Source organism: Tursiops truncatus, chromosome 14 (genome assembly GCF_011762595.2).
Source record: "Tursiops truncatus isolate mTurTru1 chromosome 14, mTurTru1.mat.Y, whole genome shotgun sequence".
NCBI lineage: Eukaryota > Metazoa > Chordata > Mammalia > Artiodactyla > Delphinidae > Tursiops > Tursiops truncatus.
Genome location: NC_047047.1, coordinates 36,830,369 through 36,855,855, shown reverse-complemented (window position 1 = coordinate 36,855,855; position 25,487 = coordinate 36,830,369). Strand labels below are relative to the sequence as shown.

At 37.5% G+C, this 25,487-nt stretch overlaps 1 protein-coding gene and 1 pseudogene across 1 annotated transcript in view; one reads left to right on the top strand and one right to left on the bottom strand.

Moving 5' to 3' along the window:
• The window catches only part of EHBP1 (EH domain binding protein 1), a 564,927-nt gene that overhangs the window by 58,592 nt on the left and 480,848 nt on the right, over nucleotides 1–25,487 (top strand). The gene's annotated exons all lie outside the window — the stretch shown is intronic.
• On the bottom strand, nucleotides 1,535–2,191 carry LOC101318773 (hypoxanthine-guanine phosphoribosyltransferase pseudogene; annotated as a pseudogene).

Below are 25,487 nucleotides of genomic sequence, written 5' to 3'. Positions count from 1 at the left end.
ATAACCATGCATTTCATAGTTTGAAATAAATCTTATTAAAAATAGAGAGGAAGGGCTTCCCTGGTGGTGCACTGGTTGAGAGTCCGCCTGCCGATGCAGGGGACACGGGTTCGTGCCCCGGTCCAGGAAGATCCCACATGCCGTGGAGCGGCTGGGCCCGTGAGCCATGACTGCTGAGCCTGCGCGTCCGGAGCCTGTGCTCCGCAATGGGAGAGGCCACAACAGTGAGAGGCCCGCGTACCGCAAAAAAAAAAAAAAAAAAAAAAAAAAAAAAAAAAAAAAATAGGAAGAGGAAATGATGGTACAAAAATAGAGAAGGGTTTTGAGGGGAAAAACTTGTGGTTTGGAAAGAATCCTGCCATTATTGATGTCACAAAGGGCTCGAAAAACTTTCCAAATGTTACTGTTAGTTTATTCTCACAATATTTATAAAAAGCAATCACACTGGTGAAATACTGCAGAACAAAAAAGGGAATCTACTTTTGTGGAATCAATAGACTAGTATAATTTGGGTTTCCCATATTCTAAACCTATTACTAAGGATCTAAAGAGAAGTATGGAGTCTCCATTCTCAAAATCATGGGAATCATTTCCAGCAAGATTAATAAATAATCCTGTAGAAGCAGCCACATAGCACAGGGAGATCAGCTTGGTGCTTTGTGACCACCTAGAGGGGTGGGATAGGGAGACTGGGAGGGAGACACAAGAGGGAGGAGATATGGGGATATATGTATATGTATAGTTGATTCACTTTGTTATAAAGCAGAAACTAACACCATTGGAAGGCAATTATACTCCAATAAAGATGTAAAGAAAAATTAATAAATAACCCTATAAAGTTAAACTGTTTACTTTTTTCTCTCTTTTAAAGAGACAGCCTTTATTTTAAGGATTTTTATGTTGAAGAATTCAAAAAGTGGTAGGTTTTTGGAACTTATTGATCTGTATTTAAAAGGTACAGATCAATCTGTTGACAAAGATTCACCAAAAATAATTTGAACAAGTGGGAAATTACAGTTAATACTACTAAAAGCTACTAAAATAATTCCAGGACGTGTGGTTTATCCGACATAACGATACTTCTAAGTGCTGTGACTGATATGAAACTGACTGTTTCTTACTTTTCTGAACACACAGTGGTATAATTAACAATACTCAATCACTTCTGTTCTTCCCTGAATATGTAAAAAGTAAAATACCAGTTAAAAAACTAATATATTCTTTTCTTCAAATGTTCTTTACATATACAATGTCAATATTTTCGTTCCATAGTGATGTGGTTTAAGAGGTTTTTCATTCACGAGTAAAACGGCAATCCACCCAAAGGGAAATGATAGTCTATAGGCTGACAGTGCAAATAAAGAGTTTGGGAATGCAGCAACTGGCATTTCTAAAATACAACAGATAAAATTCTAAGAAGTTACATGCAATAATCTCAACTAAGCATCTGGCCACAGAACTAGAACATTTGATAATTTTACTGGTGATTTCAGTGGGACTCCAGATGTTTCCAAACTCAACTTGAACTATCATCTTAGGCTTTGTATTTTGCTTTTGCAGCTTCACTAATGACACAAACATGATTCACATCCCCGAAGTATTCATTATAGTCAAGGGCATATCCTACAACAAACTTGGCTAGAATTTCAAATCCAACAAAGTCTGGTCTGTATCCAGCACTTCAAGGGGTCCTTTGCACCAGCAAGCTTGCAACCTTGATCATCTTTGGATTATGCTGCTTGACCAAGGAAAGCAAGGTTTTCATTGTTTTGCCAGTGTCAATTATACCTTCCACAATCAACACATTCTTTCCAGTGAAAGTTGAGAGATCATCTTCACCAATTACTTTTATGTCGCCTGTTGACTGGTCATTACAGTAGCTCTTCAGTCTGATAAAATCTACAGTCATAGGAATGGATCTATCACTATTTCTCTTCAGTACTTTGATGTAATCCAGCAGGTGAGCAAAGAATTTGTAGTCCCCGTTGAGCACACAGAGGGCCACGGTGTGATGGCCTCCCATCTCCTTCTTCACATCTTGAGCAAGACGTTCGGTCCTGTCCATAATTAGTCCATGAGGAATAAACACCTTTTCCAAATCCTCAGCATAATGATTAGGTATACAAAATAAATCTAGGTCATAAGCTGGTTAATTATTGCTAATCACGATGCTGGGGCTGCAGATCGCCATAACAGAGCCGGCCGACCGGCCGGCTGAGGGCAGTTTGGGCTAAACTGTTTACTTCTTATACCAAACTTGATGGTCAGAGTAATAGCTACTTCTCATAATTGTTTAATGTATTTCACTGGGATTCAATTACATCTGTGGTTTACTTTCCTAAATATTTATTTTCACAAAAATTTTGAGCCTTGTGCAATGATTTGTTTCTCTTTGACCAGAGGCAAAGTTGTTTGGTAATAACATGTTACCCTATGTAACAAGAAACTGATTTGGTGAGTTATTAAATAATTTAAAATTACTTCTTAATATAATAAAGGTATAAATTCTTTCCACTTGATATTAATAAAGAGTTTAGAAACAATATTTTAAAGTGAACATGTTAATCAATTTATTGCCTTAAAATGAACTGTGAGAATTCCCTGGTGGTCCGGTGGTTAGGACTCTGCGCTATTACTGAGGAGGGCCTGGGTTCAATTCCTGATCAGGGAAATAAGATCCCACATAGCCAAACAAACAAACAAAAACTGTGAGATATTTATAAGAATTTAGATAAATTTAAAGGTAAGTTATATATGGCACAATATCTTTAGATATGATTCCACATCAGCATCCACATTTAAAAAATCTTATTCTATACAGACAACTTATATGACTCAATATCAAAAAACCAAATAATCCAATCAAAAAGTGGGCCAAAGACCTTAATAGACATTTCTCAAAAGAAGACATACAGATGGCTAACAGGCATATGAAAAGGTGTTCAACCTCGCTAATTATTAGAGAAATGCAAATCAAAACCACAATGAGGTATCACCTCACACCAGTCAGAATGGCCATCATCAAAAAGTCTATAAATAATAAATGCTGGAGAAAGTGTGGAGAAAAGGGAACCCTCCTACACTGATGGTGGGAATGTAAATTGGTGCAGCCACTATGGAAAACAGCATGGGGGTTCCTCAAAAAAAACTAAAAATAGATTTGCCATATGACCCAGCAATCCCACATCTGGACATATATCAGGAAAAGATGAAAACTCTAATTCAAAAAGACATGCACCCCAATGTTCATAGCAGCACTGTTTATAATAGCAAAGACATGGAAACAAACTAAGTGTCCATCAATGGACGAATGGATAAAGAAGATGTGGGATACACTCAGCTATAAAAAAGAATGAAATATTGCCATTTGCAGCAACATGAATGGACCTAGAGAATATCATACTAAGTGAAGTAAATCAGACAAATATTATATGATATCACTTATATATGGAATCTAAAAAATAATACAAATGAATCTATATATAGAACAGAAACAGACTCACATAGAAAACAAATTTATGGTTACCAAAGAGGAAAGGGAGGGAGGGATAAATTAGGAGTATGGGATTAACAGATACACACTATTATACATAAAATAGATAAGCAAAAAAGCTTTACTGTATAATGCAGGGAACTATATTCAATATCTTCTAATAACGTATAATGGAACATAATCTAAAAAAAATAATTGAATCACTTTGTTTTATACCTGAAGCTAACACAATATTGTAAATCAACTATACTTCAGTTTTAAAAAATCTTATTCTAAATTACCTGAAGTGTAATCTTATAATCCTCAAATTGTTAATGAATAGTAAAAAGCTTTTGGAATCCCAAGTATAATATATTCTATTCACAACACTTTTCAAAGGTTTATAAGAAAGAACCAGGCTATGAATTACATAGACAGTCAAACCTCATAAAAGGAATTTTTCTTACTATATTAAGTGATATTTTAAGTCTGACTTTAATATTTTGTCTTCAAAGACATACCCATTGAGCATTCTTACTAGAAAGTTCTTTCCCTTTAAAAATACTGTGTATATTATAGTTTTTTGGTTCTGTGACATTTCTTTGTGTTAGATTACCGCACTCTTCATGTGCTATAGCAAGCAGCTGCTCCATGCATCAAACTATGTGGGAAATGAGAATGACAAACCCAGGGAAGATCAGTAAAGCAAAACCTTTAAGGGAACCTCAGATCTGTCTAGTGAATTATGATACTGATTAGGAGCAAGTGGCCATTTTACTGAATAAGTAATAAGTTCCATTTTTAGTGTGATAGTATTATTGTGCTAGTAATACTTTTTATATTGCACTGTAAAATGTGCATTATGTCCCCCTTTCTAAAAGGAAATTAATCCTTACCTTTTAGTGACTGTAATAAAATATTCCTCCCCCTCCACTAAGTTTTTTTTTTTTTGCGGTACGCGGGCCTCTCACTGTTGTGGCCTCTCCCGTTGTGGAGCACAGGCTCCGGACGCGCAGGTTCAGCGGCCATGGCTCACGGGTCTAGCCGCTCCGCGGCATGTGGGATCTTCCCGGACCAGGGCACGAACCCGTGTCCCTTGCACCGGCAGGCGGACTCAACCACTGCGCCACCAGGGAAGCCCTAAATTTTTTTTTCAAAACAAAAACTCATTATTAAAAAAAAAATAAAACAAAAAAACAGAAATTGTGATTGACCAGAAAGGTAAAGATACACGACCATATTTAAATAATTCTACGTAATCTCATCTATAATGTTTGATGGTTCCGGAGGGCAAAATGACATGCCAGGAATACCATTACATCTTCCTCCAACGTACAGACATTAGAAAAGAAAACAGATGAAGTCTTTCATTTTCTTGATTTTTTTAAACTTATTTTTATAAATAATACCTCACTTAAGTAAGTTAATCTTTTTTTATCACATTTTTTAAATTCAAAGTCACAAAAATTAAAATCATCCTCATCAGTTCACTCAGTCCCATGTAATTAATTTTTTTCTCATCTTGATCTTTTGTTAGCACTTTTATGAATTCATCAGTTTTCCATTAGAGTTCTGAAAATGCTTATTCATTCAGTTCAGCATTATAGTCAGTTACCAGAAACCTGTACTTGTCAGAGTCTTTTCCATGAATTCCTTGAAGATGAAACCCTTTTATAGGAACATTTTTGCAAAAGCATCAGAGTACACCCAGACTGTCCGTAAATGACAAAACACTTAAAAATGACCACGGTTAAAGATTTGATGAAAGTTCATAATAATGCAATTGACAAGGAAATTTAGTTATTTCTGAGATATACAGTTTAAAGTAATAACTAGAATTATGACATAACATTATACCAGAACATAAAAGATTTTTAGGAATTTCGTGTAATGTCTGAAACATTTATATTAACATACTTCAATACAAATAACCCAAAGAAAGTTTAGTATTAGTTTTTTTTAATTTTTAAATTTAATTTTTTTTTATACAACAGGTTCTTTTTAGTCATCCCCACACCCCCGTAGCTTTCCCCCCTTGGTGTCCATACATTTGTTCTCTCCATCTGTGTCTCAACTTCTGCCCTGCAAACCGGTTCATCTGTACCATTTTTTAGGTTCCACATACATGCATTAATATATGATATTTGTTTTTCTCTTTCTGACTTACTTCACTCTGTATGACAGTCTCTAGATCCATCCATGTCTCAACAAATGACTCAATTTCATTCTTTTTTATGGCTGAGTAATATTCCATTGTATATATGTACCACATCTTCTTTATCCATTTGTCTGTCAATGGGCATTTAGGTTGCTTCCATGACCTGGCTATTGTAAATAGTGCTGCAATGAACATTGGGGTGCATGTGTCTTTTTGAATTATGGTTTTCTCTGGGTATATGCCCAGTAGTGGGATTGCTGGATCATATGGTAATTCTATTTTTAGTTTATTAAGGAACTTGCATACTGTTCCCCATTGTGGCTGTATCAGTTTACATTCCCACCAACAGTGCGAGAGGGTTCCCTTTTCTCCACACCCTCTCCAGCATTTGTTTGTAGATTTTCTGATGAAGCCCATTCTAACTGGTGTGAGGTGATATCTCATTGTAGTTTTGATTTGCATTTCTCTAATAATTAGTGATGTTGAGCAGCTTTTCATGAGCTTCTTGGCCATCTGTATGTCTTCTTTGGAGAAATGTCTATTTAGGTCTTCTGCCAAGTTTTAGATTGTGTTGTTTGTTTCTTTAATATTGAGCTGCATGAGCTGTTTATATATTTCGGAGATTAATCCTTTGTCCATTGATGCGTCTACAAATATTTTCTCCCATTCTGAGGGTTGACTTTTCATCTTCTTTATGGTTTCCTTTGCTTTGCAAAAGTTTTGAAGTTTCATTAGGTCCCATTTGTTTATTTTTGCTTTTATTTCCATTACTCTAGGAGGTGGATCAAAAAAGGTCTTGCTGTGATTTATGTCAAAGAGTGTTCTTCCTATGTTTTCCTCTAAGAGTTTTATAGTGTCCGGTCTTACATTTAGGTCTCGAATCCATTTTGAGTTTATTTTTGTGTATGGTGTTAGGGAGTGTTCTAATTTCATTCTTTTACATGTAGCTGTCCAGTTTTCCCAGCACCACTTACTGAAGAGACTGTCTTTTCTCCATTATATATCCTTGCCTCCTTTGTCATAGATTAGTTGACCATAGGTGCATGGGTTTATCTCTGGGCTTTCTATCTTGTTCCATTGATCTATGTTTCTGTTTTTGTTCCAGTACCATATTGTCTTGATTACTGTAGCTTTGTTGTATAGTCTGAAGTCAGGGAGTCTGATTCCTCCAGCTCCATTTTTTTCCCTCAAGACTGCTTTGGCTATTCGGGGTCTTTGTGTCTATATACAAATTTTGAGATTTTTTTGTTCTAGTTCCGTAAAAAATGCCATTGGTAATTTGATAGGGTTGCATTGAATCTGTAGATTGCTTTGGGTAGTATAGTCATTTTCACAATATTGATTCTTCCAATCCAAGAACATGGTATATCTCTTCATCTGTTGGTATCATCTTTAATTTCTTTCATCAGTGTCTTATAGTTTTCTGCATACAGGTCTTTTGTCTCCCTTGGTAGGTTTATTCCTAGGTATTTTATTCTTTTTGTTGCAGTGGTAAATGGGAGTGTGTCCTTAATTTCTCTTTTAGATTTTTTATCATTAGTGTATAGGAATGCAAGAGATTTCTGTGCATTAATCTTGTATCCTACAACTTTACCAAATTCATTGAGTTGCTCTAGTAGTTTTCTGGTGGCATTTTTAGGATTCTCTATGTATAGTATCCTGTCATCTGCAAACACTGACAGTTTTACTTCTTCTTTTCCAATTTGTATTCCTTTTATTTCTTTTTCTTCTCTGACTGCTGTGGCTAGGACTTCCAAAACTATGTTGAATAATAGTGGTGAGAGTGGACATCCTTTTCTTGTTCCTAATCTTAGAGGAAATGCTTTCAGTTTTTCACCATTGAGAATGATGTTTGCTGTGGGTTTGTCATATGTGGCCTTTATTATATTGAGGTAGATTCCCTCTATGCCCACTTTCTGGAGAGTTTTTATCATAAATGGGTGTTGAATTTTGTCAAAAGCTTTTTCTGCATCTCTTGAGATGATCATATGTTTTTTATTCTTCAGTTTGTTAATATGGTGTATCACATTGCTTGATTTGTGTATATTGAAGAATCCTTGCATCCCTGGGATAAATCCCACTTGATCATGGTGTATGATCCTTTTAATGTGTTGTTGGATTCTGTTTGCTAGTATTTTGTTGAGGATTTTTGCATCTATATTCATCAGTGATATTGGTCTGTAATTTTCTTTTTTTGTAGTATCTTTGTCTGGTTTTGGTATCAGGGTGATGGTGGCCTCATAGAATGAGTTTGGGAGTGTTCATTCCTCTGCAATTTTTTGGAAGAGTTTGAGAAGTATAGGTGTTAGCTCATCTCTAAATGTTTGATAGAATTCACCTGTGAAGCCATCTGGTCCTGGACTTTTGTTTGTTGGAAGATTTTTAATCACAGTTTCAATTTCATTACTTGTGATTGGTCTGTTCATATTTTCTATTTCTTCCTGGTTCAGTCTTGGAAGGTTATACCTTTCTAAGAATTTGTCCATTTCTTCCAGATTGTCCATTTTGTTGGCATGGAGTTACTTGTAGGAGTCTCTTAGGATGCTTTGTATTTCTGCAGTGTCTGTTGTAACTTCTCCTTTTTCATTTCTAATTTTATTGATTTGAGTCCTCTCCCTCTTTTTCTTGATGAGTCTGGCTAATGGTTTATCAATTTTGTTTATCTTCTCAAAGAACCAGCTTTTAGTTTTACTGATCTTTGCTATTTTCTTTGTTTCTATTTCATTTATTTCTGCTCTGATCTTTATGATTTCTTTCCTTCTGCTAATTTTGGGTTTTGTTTGTTCTTCTTTCTCTAGTTCCTTTAGGTGTAAGGTTAGATTGTTTATTTGAGATATTTCTTGTTTCTTGAAGTAGGCTTGTATAGCTATAAACTTCCCTCTTGGAACTGCCTTTGCTGAAGCCCATAGGTTTTGGATCGTCGTGTTTTCATTGTTATTTGTCTCTAGGTATTTTTTGATTTCCTCTTTGATTTCTTCAGTGATCTCTTGGTTATTTAGTAATGTATTGTTTGGCCTCCATGTGTTTGTGTTTTTTACATTTTTTTCCCTGTAATTCATTTCTACTCTCATAGCATTGTGGTCAGAAAAGTTGCTTGATATGATTTCAATTTTCTTAAATTTATGGAGGCTTGATTTGTGACCCATGATGTGATCTATCCTGGAGAATGTTCCGTGTGCACTTGAGAAGAAAGTGTAATCTGCTGTTTTTGGATGGAATGTCCTATAAATATCAATTAAACCTATCTGGTCTATTGTATCATTTAAAGCTTCTGTTTCCTTATTTATTTTCAATTTGGATGATCTGTCCATTGGTGTAAGTGAGGTGTTAAAGTCCCCCACTATTATTGTGTTACTGTCAATTTTCTCTTTTATAGCTGATAGCAGTTGCCTTATGTATTGAGGTGCTCCTATGTTGGGTGCATATATATTTATAATTGTTATATATTCTTCTTGGATTGATCCCTTGATCATTATGTAGTGTCCTTCCTTGTCTCTTGTAACATTCTTTATTTTAAAGTCTATTTTATCAGATATGAGTATTGCCACTCCAGCTTTCTTTTCATTTCCATTTGCATGGAATATCTTTTTCCATCCCCTCACTTTCAGTCTGTATGTGTCCCTAGGTCTGAAGTGTGTCTCTTGTAGACAGCATATATATGGGTCTTGTTTTTGTATCCATTTAGCAAGCCTGTGTCTTTTGGTTGGAGCATTTAATCCATTCACGTTTAAGGTAATTATCGATATGTATGTTCCTATGACCATTTTCTTAACTGTTTTGGGTTTGTTTTTGTAGGTCCTTTTCTTCTCTTGTGTTTCCCACTTAGAGAAGTTCCTTTAGCATTTGTTGTAGAGTTGGTTTGGTGGTGCTGAATTCTCTTAGCTTTTGCTTCTCTGTAAAGCTTTTCATTTCTCCATCAAAGCTGAATGAGATCCTTGCCGGGTACAGTAATCTTGGTTGTACGTTCTTCCCTTTCATCACTTTAAGTATATCATGCCACTCCCTTCTGGCTTGTAGAATTTCTGCTGAGAAATCAGCTGTTAACATTATGGGAATTCCCTTGTATGTTATTTGTCATTTTTCCCTTGCTGCTTTCAGTAATTTTTCTTTGTCTATAATTTTTTCCAATTTGATTACTGTGTGTCTCGGCATGTTTCTCCTTGGGTTTATCCTGTACGGGACTCTCTGCCCTTCCTGGGCTTGGGTGGCTATTTCCTTTCCCATGTTAGGGAAGTTTTTGACTATAATCTCTGCAAATATTTTCTCGGGCCCTTTCTCTCTCTCTTCTCCTTCTGGGACCCCTATAATGCAAATGTTGTTGCATTTAATGTTGTCCCAGAGGTCTCTTAGGCTGTCTTCATTTATTTTCATTCTTTTTTCTTTATTCTGTTCCGCAGCAGTGAATTCCACCATTCTGTCTTCCAGGTCACTTATCTGTTCTTCTGCCTCAGTTATTCTGCTATTGATTCCCTCTAGTGTAGTTTTCATTTCAGTTACTGTGTTTTTCATCTCTGATTGTTTGTTCTTTAATTCTTCTAGATCTTTTTTAAACATTTCTTACATCTTCTCGATCTTTGCCTCCATTCTTTTCCGAGGTCCTGGTTCATCTTCACTATCATTATTCTGAATTCTTTTTCTGGAAAGTTGCATATCTCCACTTCATTTAGTTGTTTTTCTGGGGTTTTATCTTGTTCCTTCATCTGGTACATAGCCCTCTGCCTTTTCATCTTGTCTATCTTTCTGTGAATGTGGTTTTTGATCCATAGGCTGCAGGATTGTAGTTATTCTTGCTTCTGCTGTCTGCCCTCTGGTGGATGAGGCCGTCTAAGAGGCTTGTGTAAGTTTCCTGATGGGAGGGACTGGTGGTGGATAGAGCTGACTATTGCTCTGCTGGGCAGAGCTCAGTAAAACTTTAATCCGCTTGACCGCTGATGGGTGGGGCTGTGTTCCCTCCCTGTTGGTTGTTTGGCCTGAGGCAACCCAACACTGGAGCCTACCTGGGCTCTTTGGTGAGGCTAATGACAGACTCTGGGAGGGCTCACACCAAGGAGTACTTCCTAGAACTTCTGCTGCCAGTGTCCTTGTCCCCACATTGAGCCACAGCCACCCCCCGCCTCTGCAAGGGACCCTCCAACACTAGCAGGTAGGTCTGGTTCAGTCTCCCCTGGGGTCAGTGCTCCTTCCCCTGGGTCCCAATGCGCCCACTACTTTGTGTGCGCTGTCGAAGAGTGGAGTCTCTGTTTCCCCCAGTCTTGTCGAAGTCCTGCAATCAAATCCCACTAGGCCTCAAAGTCTGATTTTCTAGGAATTCCTCCTGCCGTTGCTGGACTCCCAGGTTGGGAAGCCTGACGTGGGGCTCAGAACCTTTACTCCAGTGGGTGAACTTCTGTGGTATAAGTGTTCTCCAGTCTGTGAGTCACCCACCCAGCAGTTACGGGATTTGATATTACTGTGATTGCACCCCTCCTACCGTCTCATTGTGGCTTCTCCTTTGTCTTTGGATATGGGGTATCTTTTCTGGTGAGTTCCAGTGTCTTCCTGTCGATGACTGTCCAGCAGCTAGTTGTGATTCTGGTGTTCTCACAAGAGGGAGTGAGAGCATGTCCTTCTACTCCTCCATCTTGGTTCCTCCCCTCCACTAAATATTGATACATCTTACCCCCCCTTTCTTGTTTTATTTTTATTTATTTATTTATTTTTGGCTGCACTGGGTCTTCATTGCTGCACACGGGCTTTCTCTAGTTGCGGCAGGCAGGGACTACTCTTCGTTGCTGTGCATGGGCTTCTCGTTGCAGTGGCTTCTCGTTGTGGAACATGGGCTCTAGGCATGCGGACTTCAGTAGTTGCAGCACGTGGGCCCCAGAGTGCGTGGGCTTCAGTATTTGTGCACAGGCTGAGTAGTTGAGGTTTGCGGGCTCTAGAGCTCAGGCTCAGTAGTTGTGGGGTGCAGGTTCAGTAGTTGCAGCTCGTGGGCTCTAGGGCACAGGCTCAGTAGTTTAGTGCCCCACAACATGTGGGATCTTCCCAGACCAGTGATTGAGCCCACGTCCCCTGCATTAGCAGGTGGATTCTTAACCACTGGACCACAATGCAAGTCCATTCTTGCTTGTTTTAAACTGTGGTTTTGTGCTTTTAACAAATAGTATACTTTGTCTTCAATAACATACTATACGTTGCTTAGTCATGTTCAGTTTTGATCCCCGATCACATCAAAATTGTAAGGGCAGAAATCTTATAAATGGACAATTTAGTATTAAAATGATGGGTGTACACATAGGTAAAAGAGTTCAAATAAATTCAAATTATTTATTATATTTATATAGGTAAATAACACAACTCTCCAAATTTTCTTGAAGGTAAATTTGCTTTGCAAAATAGAAAATCATTGCAATTTTTTCCTATATCCCTTTCCTTTTCCTATTATATTTTTAGTTAATACAGAATTGTTCTTTTTTTTTTTTTTCCATCACATGCTGTGAAGATTAACAGAACTTCCAGGTGGTTGGAGACAAGTGTAATAGTATGTCAACAGGGATGTTCCCTGGGCCCTGGCTAAGTTCTAATGCTGTGCACGTAAGGAGATGAGCTCACATATTCTAAGTTCAGGGACCACCTGTGGTTAGGCCAGCCCACCTATAGTTAGGCCAAGAAATGTCAATACAGGGAAACAGCCCAAACACCAAACATCCCCTACCCCATCCCATCCCTACTCCCTGAAGTATAAGGAAAGGGTGAGTAGAGATAAGGTTAGCTTTCTGTGAAGTAGAATATTCATAATGTTACTCTATTCCCTCTCTTCACCCCATTCTCACTGTAATAAAGGAGATGGAGGCACTTCTTCCTCTTAAAGTCTAGAGAAGAGCATTCAAGAGAATTGCTTATAAAGTTTAGAGATGCCCAACCTTCCCCCTCTCCTAGGTTGGAGACTGGTGATTGTCTCACCTCTGATCTCTCCTGGACAGGCAGAGTGCTCAAGTGTTCTAGGACAAGGGGAAGGGGCAGTAGAGAGATGATCTAGATGAAGGAAGGGACACCACAGTCACCCACATTGCCCCCTCCAAGAGAGGCTGCTCACTGGACCCCTTGTGGAGGAGGTCAAGTAGATGCAAGATATGCCTCAAGGAATTGAGCAGCAGGGAGGCACCCCAAGGACCTTCAACAATGAAGGAGCCAGAACTTGGATTCTCTCCAGTTTAGAGAGCGTTGAAAATCTGACAGGGTTAACTAGAGAAGCAGCAGCATCCGAAAGAGAGGGAATTACCATCTTCCTACTGGGGAGCCACATAAGATAGCCACTTCTTCATTTCTCCTCTTGCCCTGACATTAGAAGCGAAGCACTGGAAAGGAGAGGGAAGGATATACAGAACAGAGCGCTCCTGCCCTCAACCCTCTCTGCCCTCCGCTCCCCCCCACTCCCCGCCACATACTCCAAGCCACTAGCAACAGACTTGTCTGCCTTTCTCTGGAGGGAAGGGAGGAAAAATAGTTTTAATTCAGTTTGAAGCTTAGTAGAAAATGAACAGAATTGAACCTTACTTGCCAGAATGAGATGATCCTAATAACTTGAAGAGATGGATAAATAGAATCGAGCCAAGGTGTGATGAAGAGAGTTGACACCCAGCAAGAAAATGGCAGGGGCAGAGCACAATTTTGGGGGGAGATTATTGGAAAAATAAAGCCATTTCATATTTATAACCCAATGAATTGCGAGTCCTCAAGGAAGTAGTTACAAAGTCAGATAGAGTTTTAATTTTTACAGGGGAGTGGGATGATCGATTCTGAACAACACAGACTGGTGAGAGTGATATAAATCCAGGTAAATTAAAGTGGTTTTATTCTTTTCTCTCTCTCTTTTTTTTTTTTTTTTTCGGTACGCGGGCCTCTCACTGTTGTGGCCTCTCCCATTGCGGAGCACAGGCTCCGGACACGCAGGCTCAGCGGTCATGGCTCACGGGCCCAGCTGCTCCGCGGCATGTGGAATCTTCCCGGATGGGGGCACGAACCCGCGTCCCCTTCATTGGCAGGCGGACTGTCAACCACTGCACCACCAGGGAAGCCCTATTCTTTTCTCTTAATTGAAGTATAACACGCGTACAAAAAAGTATACAAATCGTAAGTGTAGAGCTCCATGAATTTTGACTAAGTGTACCCGTCTGTGTAACCGGCACCAGATCAGGAAATAGAATGCTACCAACAGCCAGAAACACCCCCACGTATCCCCTTTCAGTCATTAACCTCCTCCTCCTCCTCCTCCTCCTCAAGTCACTGCTATCTTGATTTCTATATGTGTAGGTTATTTTTGCCTGATTTTATTTTTACATAAATGAAATCCTATATTATGTACCTTTTGTGTTTACTTCTTTCATTCAACATCACATTTGTGAGATTCATCCACGTTGTTGTGTGTAGAAGTAAATGGAAATCGTCCATTTTCATTGCAGTGTAATATTTTGCTGTTTGAATACACCATGAATTTTATTCATCCAAATGGTAATGTACTTTGGGTTTTTTTCCCCCAGTTTGGGGCTATTACAAAGAGTGCTCCTGGACTTACTTGCTAATATTTTATTTAGGACTTTCACATCTATGTTCCTGAGAGAGATTAACCTGTAATTTTTCTTTCTTGTGATATTCTTGCCAGCTTTTGGTGTTACAGTTATACTGACCTCATACAATAGTTGGAAATATTCCTTCTTTTTCTGTTTTCTGGAAGATTTTGTGTAATATTCATGTTTTTCCTATTGTGTTTTGAAAAATTCACCAAAGAAGCCATCTGTGACTAAAGTTTTCTTTGTGGGAAGGTTTAAAATTATAAATTTAATTTAAAAAATTTTGGGGGGCTTCCCTGGTTGCACAGTGGTTAAGAATCCGCCAGCCAATGCAGGGGACATGGGTTCGATTCCTGGCCCGGGAAGATCCCACATGCCACGGAGCAACTAAGCCCGTGTGCCACAGCTACTGAGCCGGTGCTCTAGAGCCCGTGCTCTGCAACAAGAGAAGCCATGACAATGAGAAGCCTGCGTACCGCAATGAAGAGTAGCCCCGCTTGCCTCAACTAGAGAAAGCCTGCACACAGCAACGAAGACCCAACACAGCCAAAAATAAAAAAATTTATTAAAAAAAATTAAAAGATAAATAAATAAATTTTTAATTGAAATATAGTTGATTTACAAGGTGTTAATTTCTACTGTACCGCAAAGTGATTAAGTTATATATATGGGGCTTCCCTGGTGGCGCAGTGGTTGAGAGTCTGCCTGCCGACGCAGGGGACACGGGTTCGTGCCCCGGTTGGAATATCCCACATGCTGCGGAGCGGCTGGGCCCGTGAGCCATGGCCGCTGAGCCTGCGCGTCCGGAGCCTGTGCTCCACAACGGTGAGAGGCCCGCGTACCAAAAAAAAAAAAAAAGTTATATATATGTATATATGTGTATGTAATGGAAAAGAATACAAAGGATGTATATATATGTATATACCTATATTCATACATATACATACACATATATACATTCTTTGTATTCTTTTCCATTATGGTTTATCATAGGATATTGAATATAATTCCCTGTGCTATACAGCAGGTCCTTGTTGTTTATACATTCTATAATATAATAGTTTGTATCTGCTAACCCCAAATTCCCACTCCATCCCTTTCCCATGATGAATTTAATTTTTTAATAGATAGAACTACTTATATTTGCTATTTCCTTTTTGTCCACTCTGTTAAGTTGTATATTTCTAGCAATCTATCCATTTCATTGGCATGCAGTTATTTATAATTTCCTCTTATTATTATATCCTTTATAAAAATTGAGTTGTAATTGACATGCAACATTATATTAGTTTCAGGTATGTAGCATAATGATTTAATATTGGTGTATATTGCAAAATGATCGCCACAGTAAGTCCAGTTAACATCCATCACCACACATAGTTACAAAACTTTTTTCTTGTGATGAGAACTTTTAAGATTTACTCTTTTAGCAGCTTTCAAATATCCAATACAGTATCATTAACTATAGTCACCATGCTGTACATTATATCCCCATGACTTATTCATTTTATAACTGAAAATTTGTACCTTTTGATTCCCTTCCCCCTTTTCACCCTTCCCCCTACCCCTTGCCTCAGGTAACCACCAATCTGTTCTTTATATCCATAAGCTTGTTTTTTTTGTTTGCTTGATTTCTTAAATTCCATATATAAATAAGGTCATATTTATTTATCTTTTTCTCTCTGACTTATTTCACTTAGCATAATGCTGTCAAGGTCCATCCCTGTTTTCACAAATGGCAAGATTTCATTCTTTTTTTAATGTCTGAGTAATATTCCATTGTATGTATATATCATCTTCTTATTCATCCATCAGTGGACACTTAGGTTGTTTTCACATCTTGGCTATTGTAAATAATGCTGCAGTAAACATGGGGATGCATATATCTTTTTGAATAGTGTTTTTATTTTCTTGGATAAATACATAGAAGTGGAATTGCTGGATCAGATGATAGCTCTATTTTTAATTTTTTGAGGAACCTCCATACTGGTTTCCATAGTGGCTGCACCAATTTACATTCCCACCAGCAGTGCACAAGTGTTCCCTTTTCTCTACATCCTTACCAACACCTGTTATTTCTTGTCTGTTTGAGAATAGCTATTCTGACAGGTGTGAGCTGTATATTCTTAATGCTGACAGGATCTATACTGATGTCTCTCCTTTTCTTCTTGGTATTGGTTATTTGTACCTTCTTTGTTTTTTTCTTGATCAGTGTTGACGGGGTTTGCAACTGTTTTAGTCTTTTCAAAGAACCAATATTTGGCATTTGGTTTTCTCCATATTTGTCTTCTGTTTCTTAATTTCTTTTCTAATCTTTATCATTTCCTTCTACTTTCTGTGGCTTTCACTTTCTTTGAATATGATTTTTTAGGTAGATATGTAGATCATTGGTTTTCAGGTTCTCTTATTTTTAATAGGTACATTAGAAGTTATAAAATTTCCCTTAAGTTTGGCTTTTACTAAACTACAAATTTTGGTATGTAGTATTTTTCTTACCATTTTGTTGAAAATATGTTCTAATTTCCATTGAGATCTCTTCTTTGACCCATTGGATATTTAGAAGTATATTGTTTTTATTTCCAAACACTAGGGAACTTCTAGTTATCTTTTTGTAATTGATTTCTGGCTTTATTCCATCATAGTCAAAGAGTTTAGTATTATTCTAATCCTTCAATATTTGTTGAGACTTGCTCTATTGCCCAGCATATGGTCAATTTTAATAAATGTCTAGGTACATTTGACAAGACAATGTTTCCTTCAGTTGTTGGATGCAATGTTTGGATGGTTAGTTTATATGTCAGCCTGACTGCACATCACTTAGGTGATACCCAGATAGCTGGTAACACATTAATTCTAGGTATGTCTGTGAGGGTGTTCCTGGAAGAGATTAGCATTTGATTCAGTAGGCTGAGAGAAGAAACCCCCCTCACCGATCCACTGGGACCTGAATGGAACAAAAAGGGGAAGGAAGGGTGAATTCACTCTCTCTGTTCTTGGGCTGGAACATCCATCTTTTTGTCCTCAGACATCAGAGCTCCTGGTTTTCAAGCCTTCAGGCTGAGACTGAATTGTACCACTGGCTCTCCTGATTCTGCAGCTTACAGATAGCAGATTGTGGGACTTCTCTACCTCCATAACTCTTAGTGAGCCAATTCCTATTAAAAAAAAATACAAACATACATACATATATAGGTGTATACACACACACAAGTTGAACAACACGGGGGTTAGGGGCACAGACTCCCCACAAAGTCAAAAATCCACATATAACTTACAGTTCGCCTTTCTTGTATGCGGTTCCTCAGAATCCCTCATTCCGCATCCTCAGATTTAACAAACCTCGGATGGTGTGACACTGTACTATTTACCACTGAAAAAAATCCGCATGTAAGCGGACCCATGAACTTCATGCCTGCATTGTTCAAGGGTAAACTCTATCTATCTATCTATCTATCATCTATCTTTCTTTCTTTCTATTAGTTCTGTTTCTCTAGAGAACCCTGACTAATGAAAGTGTTCTATTTAAGTCAGTTAGGTCATGTTTGTTAAATGTTAGTTAAATCTTCTATATTTTGATTTTTTTGTCTGTTTGCTCTATCAGTCACTGAGGAAGGTATGTTAAAAACCTTCACTCTGATTGCGAATTTGTCCATTTCTCCTTTTAGTTCTGTTAATATTCTTTATGATATTTTGAAACTATGTTATTAGGAACTTAGAAATTTAGAATTGTCATGACTTCCTGGTGAGTTGATCTTTCTATCGTTATGAAATGTCTTTTGTAACTCTGGAAATGCTTTTGCTTTACCATATAATTTTCTATTTCTCTCACTTTTTCTGTGTTCCCTTTTATCTCCTTTCTTGCTTTCTTTGGATTTATTTTAAATTGTGTTATAGCTCTCTCTACTAGCTTGTTAGGTATGCATTCTTTATTACTTCTTTTGTGGTTACCCTAGAGAAAAATGCAGCCTTGAATCTAACACAAATGAATACTTTACCACCTCCCAGACAATGTAAGGACTTTAGAACACTCTACTTGCCCCTATCCTGCCTTTTGCCGTAATGTTGTCACATATTTTAATTCTACATACAATTGAAACCCCACAATATGTTATTATTATTGTTTTATGTTAATATTCATTTAGATTTACCCAGGCTTTTACTCTATTGCTCTTTATTCCTTCTTGCACTTCTATGCTTCTCTCTGGGATTATATTCCCTCTTTCTTTCAATATCAGTTTTCTAGCAATAAATCCTCTCAGATTTTGTTGGTCTGGAATGTCTTTATTTTGCTTTCATTTTTGAAGGATATTTCACTGGGTGTAGAATTGTAGGTTGGCAGAATCTTTAAAGATGACAGACATACCATGGCCACTTTTTCCATTATTTCTGATGATAAGGCAACCATTAGTCTTATTCTTGTTCTTTTGTAGATATTGTACCTTTTTCTCTGGCTACTTTGAAGATTTTACTTTGTCTTTGATTTTCAGTGTTTGACTATGATGTGTTTAGATATGAATTTCTAGTTTTTAAAAATTCATATCTCAAGGTTTATAGCTCTTCTTGTGGCTGATGTATTTTGGAATTTTAAAAAATTATTGGGTGTTATTTATTCAAATATTGCTTCTTCCCATTTTCTCTTTTTTTTTTTTCTCCCCATGCTTTGGTCTATGAGTATATATATAAGGAAAATTTGTGATTATTAGACAGAGTATGTTTATTATGAGCATACCATGTCATTCTAACCTCATTTTCTTCTTTGCCAGAATTAGCAAATTAGTAGTATCAGGCACATCAGTCACAGTGCCTACCATAACAGTGTTTAACTTCTAGATGAAAATGACTTACCCATAGCCTCCTGCTCGGGGAAGCAGAGTTGGGCTACTCTTTGCACAGTAGTAGCTAATCAGATTAGCTCTCTCCATGACTTGGAGTGGGACAATGTAGAAGAAACTGGTTAGCCAATTTCAAAAGAAGAGCAAAGCAAATCTTGAAACAGAAGCCAGTACGTGAAGGAGGCACCATGTAGGTCATAAAAGAGAGAATAGAAAGAGCATATTTACTCCAGAACTGCCTTGATTCTTGGGATTTATTTAGTTTTAGATACTGGATGTGTAATCTTACAAAAACGCTAATTTCTTTATTTCTCTTTTTTTTTGGATTACTCATTTTTTATTTTTATTTTTTTTACACCTTTATTGGAGTATAATTGCTTTACAGTGTTGTGTTAGTTTCTGCTGTACAACAAAGTGAATCAGCTATATGTATACATATATCCCCATATCCCCTCCCTCTTGAGCCTCCCTCCCACCCTCCCTATCCCACCCCCCTAGGTTGTCACAAAGCATTGAGCTGATCTACCTGTGCTATGCAGCAGCTTCCCACTAGCCATCCATTTTACATTTAAAAACCCTAATTTCTTAAGGTGACCTAAATGAGTCTGTCTTCATTGCAATCAAGGGACTAATGTACTAGGGGAATGCGGTTGAATGTGTATCTGAGCTTCAGCAAAGTACTTCATTAAGATATGTAATACCTTGTCTTAAGACAAGATTGAGAAATTTTCACTAAATGTTGAGTGTAAATCAACGAATTAGAAACTTATTAAGTGGTCATACCCAAAGGACACTAATTAAAAAATTGCTTCATTCTGGAGGGAGGTTGTTTTTTGATCTAGTTTTTATTTTTGCTTTTGCTTTTGTTTTTACTATAAAGTTCTTCCCTTGACCTTGTTCTAGTCAACATTTTTATCACCCCTTTTGTTGAGGACATGCTTATCAAATTTACTGAGGAAAAACACATTGTTTAGCAGGATCCTTCAAGCTGGAACAATGGCTAAGTCCAAAAAGATAATATTAAAATGTTTTTATTTCAAAAATAATACTTGGGAGCTTGAGGCTTTTTAGGGCATGAGCCACCTCGTCTCCTTGCATCGCCTTGCAATAAACCTTTCTCTGCTCCAAAATAATAATAATAATATATGTCAATTGCCAAATATTGAGAAAATTATTCTCTTCTTTTACAGTCTATTTTTTTGTGAAAAATATAATTAGTATAACAGTTTATGATTTTCTAAACATTTTAACACTTTGAAATCATAAACATTTCCAAATCATTATTATTTTTCAATATTATTTTAATATAACATAATTTATTTAATCATCTCCTCTCAAAACATGCTGTAATACTGTTTTCTAAACTTTTTTCTTTTGTTTCAAAATCAAACGGTTTTCAAATCATTAAATAATATTTTCTCAATTGCATGACTGTACTGTTATTTACACAATTAGTATGTTGCCCCCTTTTTGTCTTTAAGATTACCATGAATATTCCTATGGCATTATTTTTAGAAAAATGTTACAGTTATTTCTTTCTGATAAACTCCTAGCAATGTATGAGAATCTTGACTTGTTTCTCTGTTGCTTCACCATTGAATATTATGATTTTCAAAATTCCTGCCATTTTATAAGCACAAATTAGAGTCTTGCTTTATTTTGCTTTTCTTTGAATACTAGTGAAGCTGAACATTGTTTCATGCATATATTGACTATTTGCATTTCTTGTTTTGGAGCATCTATGTTCATGTCTTTCATTCATTTTTTAACTAGAGTATATCTTAATGTTTCTTAAGGGCTTTTATATATTATGCACATTAATCCTTTCTTGAAATACATATTGCAAATATTTCTTCCAAGTTTGTCATTTTTCCTTTGCTTATGAAGTTTAGTTTTTTGACAAAAAGATTTTCACCTTTAAGAAGTTAAATCTATAATCATTTAATTTTTTTAAATTTTTTTATTTTTGGCTGCGTTGAGTGTTGCTGTGCACAGGCTTTTCTCTACTTGAGGCGAGTGGGGGCCACTCTTTGTTGCGGTGCGCGGGCTTCTCATTGCGGTGGCTTCTCTTGTTCTGGAGCACGGGCTCTAGGTGCACAGGCTTCAGTAGTTGCAACACGCAGCCTCAGTCGTTGTGGCACGTGGGTCCTAGAGTACGCAGGCTTTAGTAGTTGTGGCACATGGGCTTAGTTGCTCTGCGACACGTGGGATCTTCCTGGACCAGGGATTGAACCCATATCCCCTGCACTGGTAGGTGGATTCTTAACCACTGCACCACCAGGGAAGTTCCCGTTTAATTGTTTTTAATTGTTCTTGCCTTTCATATCCTACTCAGAAAGAGATCCTTATATTATATAACTGTTTACCTATATCTTCTATCATATAATATTTAATATGAATAGAGTGAAGACCAGCTCTTGGGTTCAGAATACCAATTACATAACCTCTGGTTGGGGGAGCTTTGAGGTTGCCAGCATCAGTGTGCTTTGGCTGCCAAAAATCTCTTGGGATCTTGGACTTCATTAGTAAAAGCTTAAGGTCCAGAATCAGGAAAGCTATAGTCCTGTAACACTGCCAAAACTTCACAGTATGTTTGATTTAAATGTGGTTGAGATTATTTTATTGGCTAATATTTTAAAAATTGTTGGGGGATCTGTGTAATCAAAAACACTTCCTCATCCTCAAGGTAAGGCAAACAGTTTTCACAGAAAACAAGGTAAAAAAGTACAGCTTCAATAGTTTGTTTTTCTTTCAGACTGTCAGATACAGACATCACAGGCATTAACCTCTATTAAAACTCAGAAACCTCCATGCTTCTTTTTTTTGGGGGGGGGGGGTACGCGGGCCTCTCACTGTTGTGGCCTCTCCCACTGCGGAGCACAGGCTCCGTACGCGCAGGCCCAGCGGCCATGGCTCACGGGCCCAGCCGCTCTGCGGCATGTGGGAACTTCCCCGACCGGAGCACGATCCTGCGTCCCCTGCATCGGCAGGCGGACTCCCAACCACTGCGCCACCAGGGAAGTCCTCTCCATGCTTCTTTTAACCGCACCTCAATTTCCAAAACTTTAGTACAAGTTCTGACAAAATTTGCTTGACATAGTGAGGCTTCCTTTTAAAATCAAGGAGACAGCGATACCTACTACTGCCTCTTCCACTCCCCACATTTTATTTACACTAAACCAGGCAAGAAAAAGAAAAAAGGAGAAGAAGAAAGAAAGAAAGAAAAGGTGTAAGGATTGGAAAAGGAGAAACAAAATTGTCATTATTTAGAATCAGAATTTCATACGCTTTTAACTTCTTAGTCCTCACCTGGACTATTTCATTAGCTATATGTATCACATTTTAAGACTACTGTGTGGACATAAACCAAAAGAGATTTGTAGGGAAATAATCATGGTGGTGACAAGGAGGGGACTTTGAAAACATGGCATATGAGGAAAATATTTGAAAATATTTTACATGGGGAAAAGACTCACAGGAGGGGAAAAAAAAAGAGCCAAATTAGCTTGTTTTAAGCTACTTAAAGAAAAAAACTGTTATGTGTAACAGTGATTTTTTTTTTTTTTCCTGAAAGCCCCAAGGAAGTGTAGTCAGGATCATTAAGAGGCAAGAGGAAGAGAGACTTAAGCTCTGGCAGAACTTTTAAGAGTTAGTGATTCAAAATTCTTAGAAGGATGCCTTAGGAGGTGAAAAGTACTTTGTCACTAGAGGTTTTCAACCAAAGGCTGAGTGACCATGTGGCAGGAATGCTGTAAGAATGAAAAAGCTCACATTTCTTGAGCATCCAATGTGTGCATGTACCGAGCCATGCACTATCTCATTTAATCATGGCAACCCAGTGAGGGACGTTCTATTGTATTCCCATTTAACAAATGCAACAGAAGCAGAGAGAATCTAAAGTCCTGCCTGGTATCACATAGAAGGTAAGTATGAACTGCCCAGGCAGTTTGTTTCCAGAGCCTCACCTCTGAATCAATGTACATTGTTTGCAAAGAGTGGCTTCCATAACCTTCAAGATTTCATCAAATCCTGAGATTGTATAATTGTGCAGAGGGGAAAGTCATGCCTTAAGGGATTTATATTAAAGATTAATTTTGTTGGCAGTGATGTTAGGTGGCTCCTGTTTTAGTATCTAATCTTTAAGTTATGAATAAAATCAAAGTCGCTGAAAATCCACCCATCATTTCTAAATTAGAAAGCTGTTGGATATTCATATATCTACCAAGGTACAAGTAAGTTGGTAGACAATGGCTGGGATCCCAGACAGATGCTCTTGGGCTCTGGCAATAAGACTAAGCCTATAAATATCAAATGTAGTATGTCTTACAAAACCAAATATCAGCAGTTTTGAAGTGTCATGGTGTTTTGTGTGTTTTGTGTTTTTTTTTTTCTAAGTAGATCCAGCAATTGATTGTGGGCCACTTTGATAGCACCTAAAACAAAATTGTTTTATTCAGCATTTTTGAGTGTTATATCATGGAGTTATAGGTTATATCATACCACTCACAGAATGCTGTTTAAAATTTGCAGTTAGGTACATTCTTCAATATCTATATATAACTTCTTAAAATATAGAAACCAGATCAAATATATATAGAAATAATGTGTGTGCAAGAGATAAATACAGAGATTGGCCATTTGCCATTGTTAATAGGAAGAAAGGCACGTACACTGAGAGTTTTAACAAATTACAAATGCCGGGAAGAAAATAATATGGCTGTGTTTGAAAAGATCATGCTATTTACTTGACAGGCTCTGCCAGGGCAAAGTTACAGCTGTGGCCCTGCTTTGCAGATCATTTAAACAGGCTTTTCTTTATGTCACTGACACTTTAGTCGCATCCACAGAGCTTTGCCATCAGTAAATAATAATTATTATGTGGGAGAAGACAGCCTATGAGCAGCCCCAGTGTTACCACCACAAATAAATCGATAGAAACACATGTTAGTTAAAATGGTTTTTGCTTATTTTTCCAATTTATTAACACCATCAGTCTTGTTAGAAGAAAAATAGATTATCATTTTAAAAAATTGTAAACAGTGATATGTATGCGTTCGCATGTGTATATACAAAAAAAATCAGGATTGTCTTTTTAATGTGTTTTTTTCTGATCCTCTCAGTTTAAAATTTTTTCTGTATTCTTTATAGTTGAAGATTTCTCATACTATCATTTCCTATGTCTTGTTATCTTTGTATTCATCTACCTAAGGAAACATGGGGTGGTGGAGAGTGTCAGATGGTCTGGTTTTGAGCATCCTAGCTGTAACAGTTGAATTCTCTGAGATTCAGTTTCTCCATCTACAGTAATACCTACCCAACCATTGTTGTGCAGATGAAAAGAAATCATGAACACAGAGGTGTTCTGTAAACTATGAAGAATCATACCAAGGTCAGGTCCAAAGGTCCATTTCTCCCAGCTTAATCTTTGAAGGAGATTTAAAAGATCTATAAACTATCTTTCAAGTAACTAACATTGGAAATAAGCATGGAAATGAATACTGGTAGACTCAAGGGAAACATATTTCATGTAACTCTTTTCTATTTTTCCTTTTTTTAGCTTTCATGGAGAATTACAAGGGCTACTGATCATGTTTATTCTAGTGAAAATTCCTGTGGTTGTTATTCTAGCTGTTGTTCTAGGGATGTAAGAAACACTAGAAGCAAATTGTGGGTAGCTAAGAGAAAGGGACAACATGTGTGGGTGTGGTTGGGACTTAATCAACATTATTGAATTAATACATATGAATGTAACCAACACCCCCATGTTGCGTTAATTTTTAGAAATTTAAGGGGGAAATGGCTGGGCAATTGCTTTGAGGCTTCGTTTCTCAGAGCCAATAGGGTACTTCAGCACTACAGGAGTATGTGGGACAGCAAAACCCAGAGTGAATTTCTCACGCATTCTACTGCCTGAAGCCTTCCTGAAAGTCACACAAGGCATTAATGGGGGGGGGGGGCTTCTGTGGAAAAAACGATCTTCTGACATTTTTCTAGAATGTGACTAGAATTTCAAATTGCTTTGTTTATAACAAGTTAGCTGGGTTTTTCTTTCTTCCTTTTGTCCTTAAATAAAAGAAACTCTGATCCTTTAAAAGCTTGGGGAGGGGCAAACTTTTTTATTTAACAGTCTGTCACTGAGGTGGAAAACTGTTTCAGATCTGAATGGTACCGTGGTGTTTTGTGCTTTCATCTGTCTGTAAGAATTTTTCAAGCCTGAAAACTCCAAGGTGAGAGATGTCATTCCCGAGTGGCAGACAGTGGGCTCCGCCAAAGGCCAGGGAGAAAGACCAGGGGTGATGTACAGGGATGGAAGGGACCAGGGAGGAGGCTGGAGAAAGAATGGCTCCTTTCCTAGTCATGGGTGGATTGTTCACTGGGTGTTACTTTTTTCTATGGTGACCAAAATCCTTCTGAAACTCAGCAAGAAGAAGCCTGTGATTTTTAGGGAAAAGAAATGCTTCAAATTCTAGCTACAC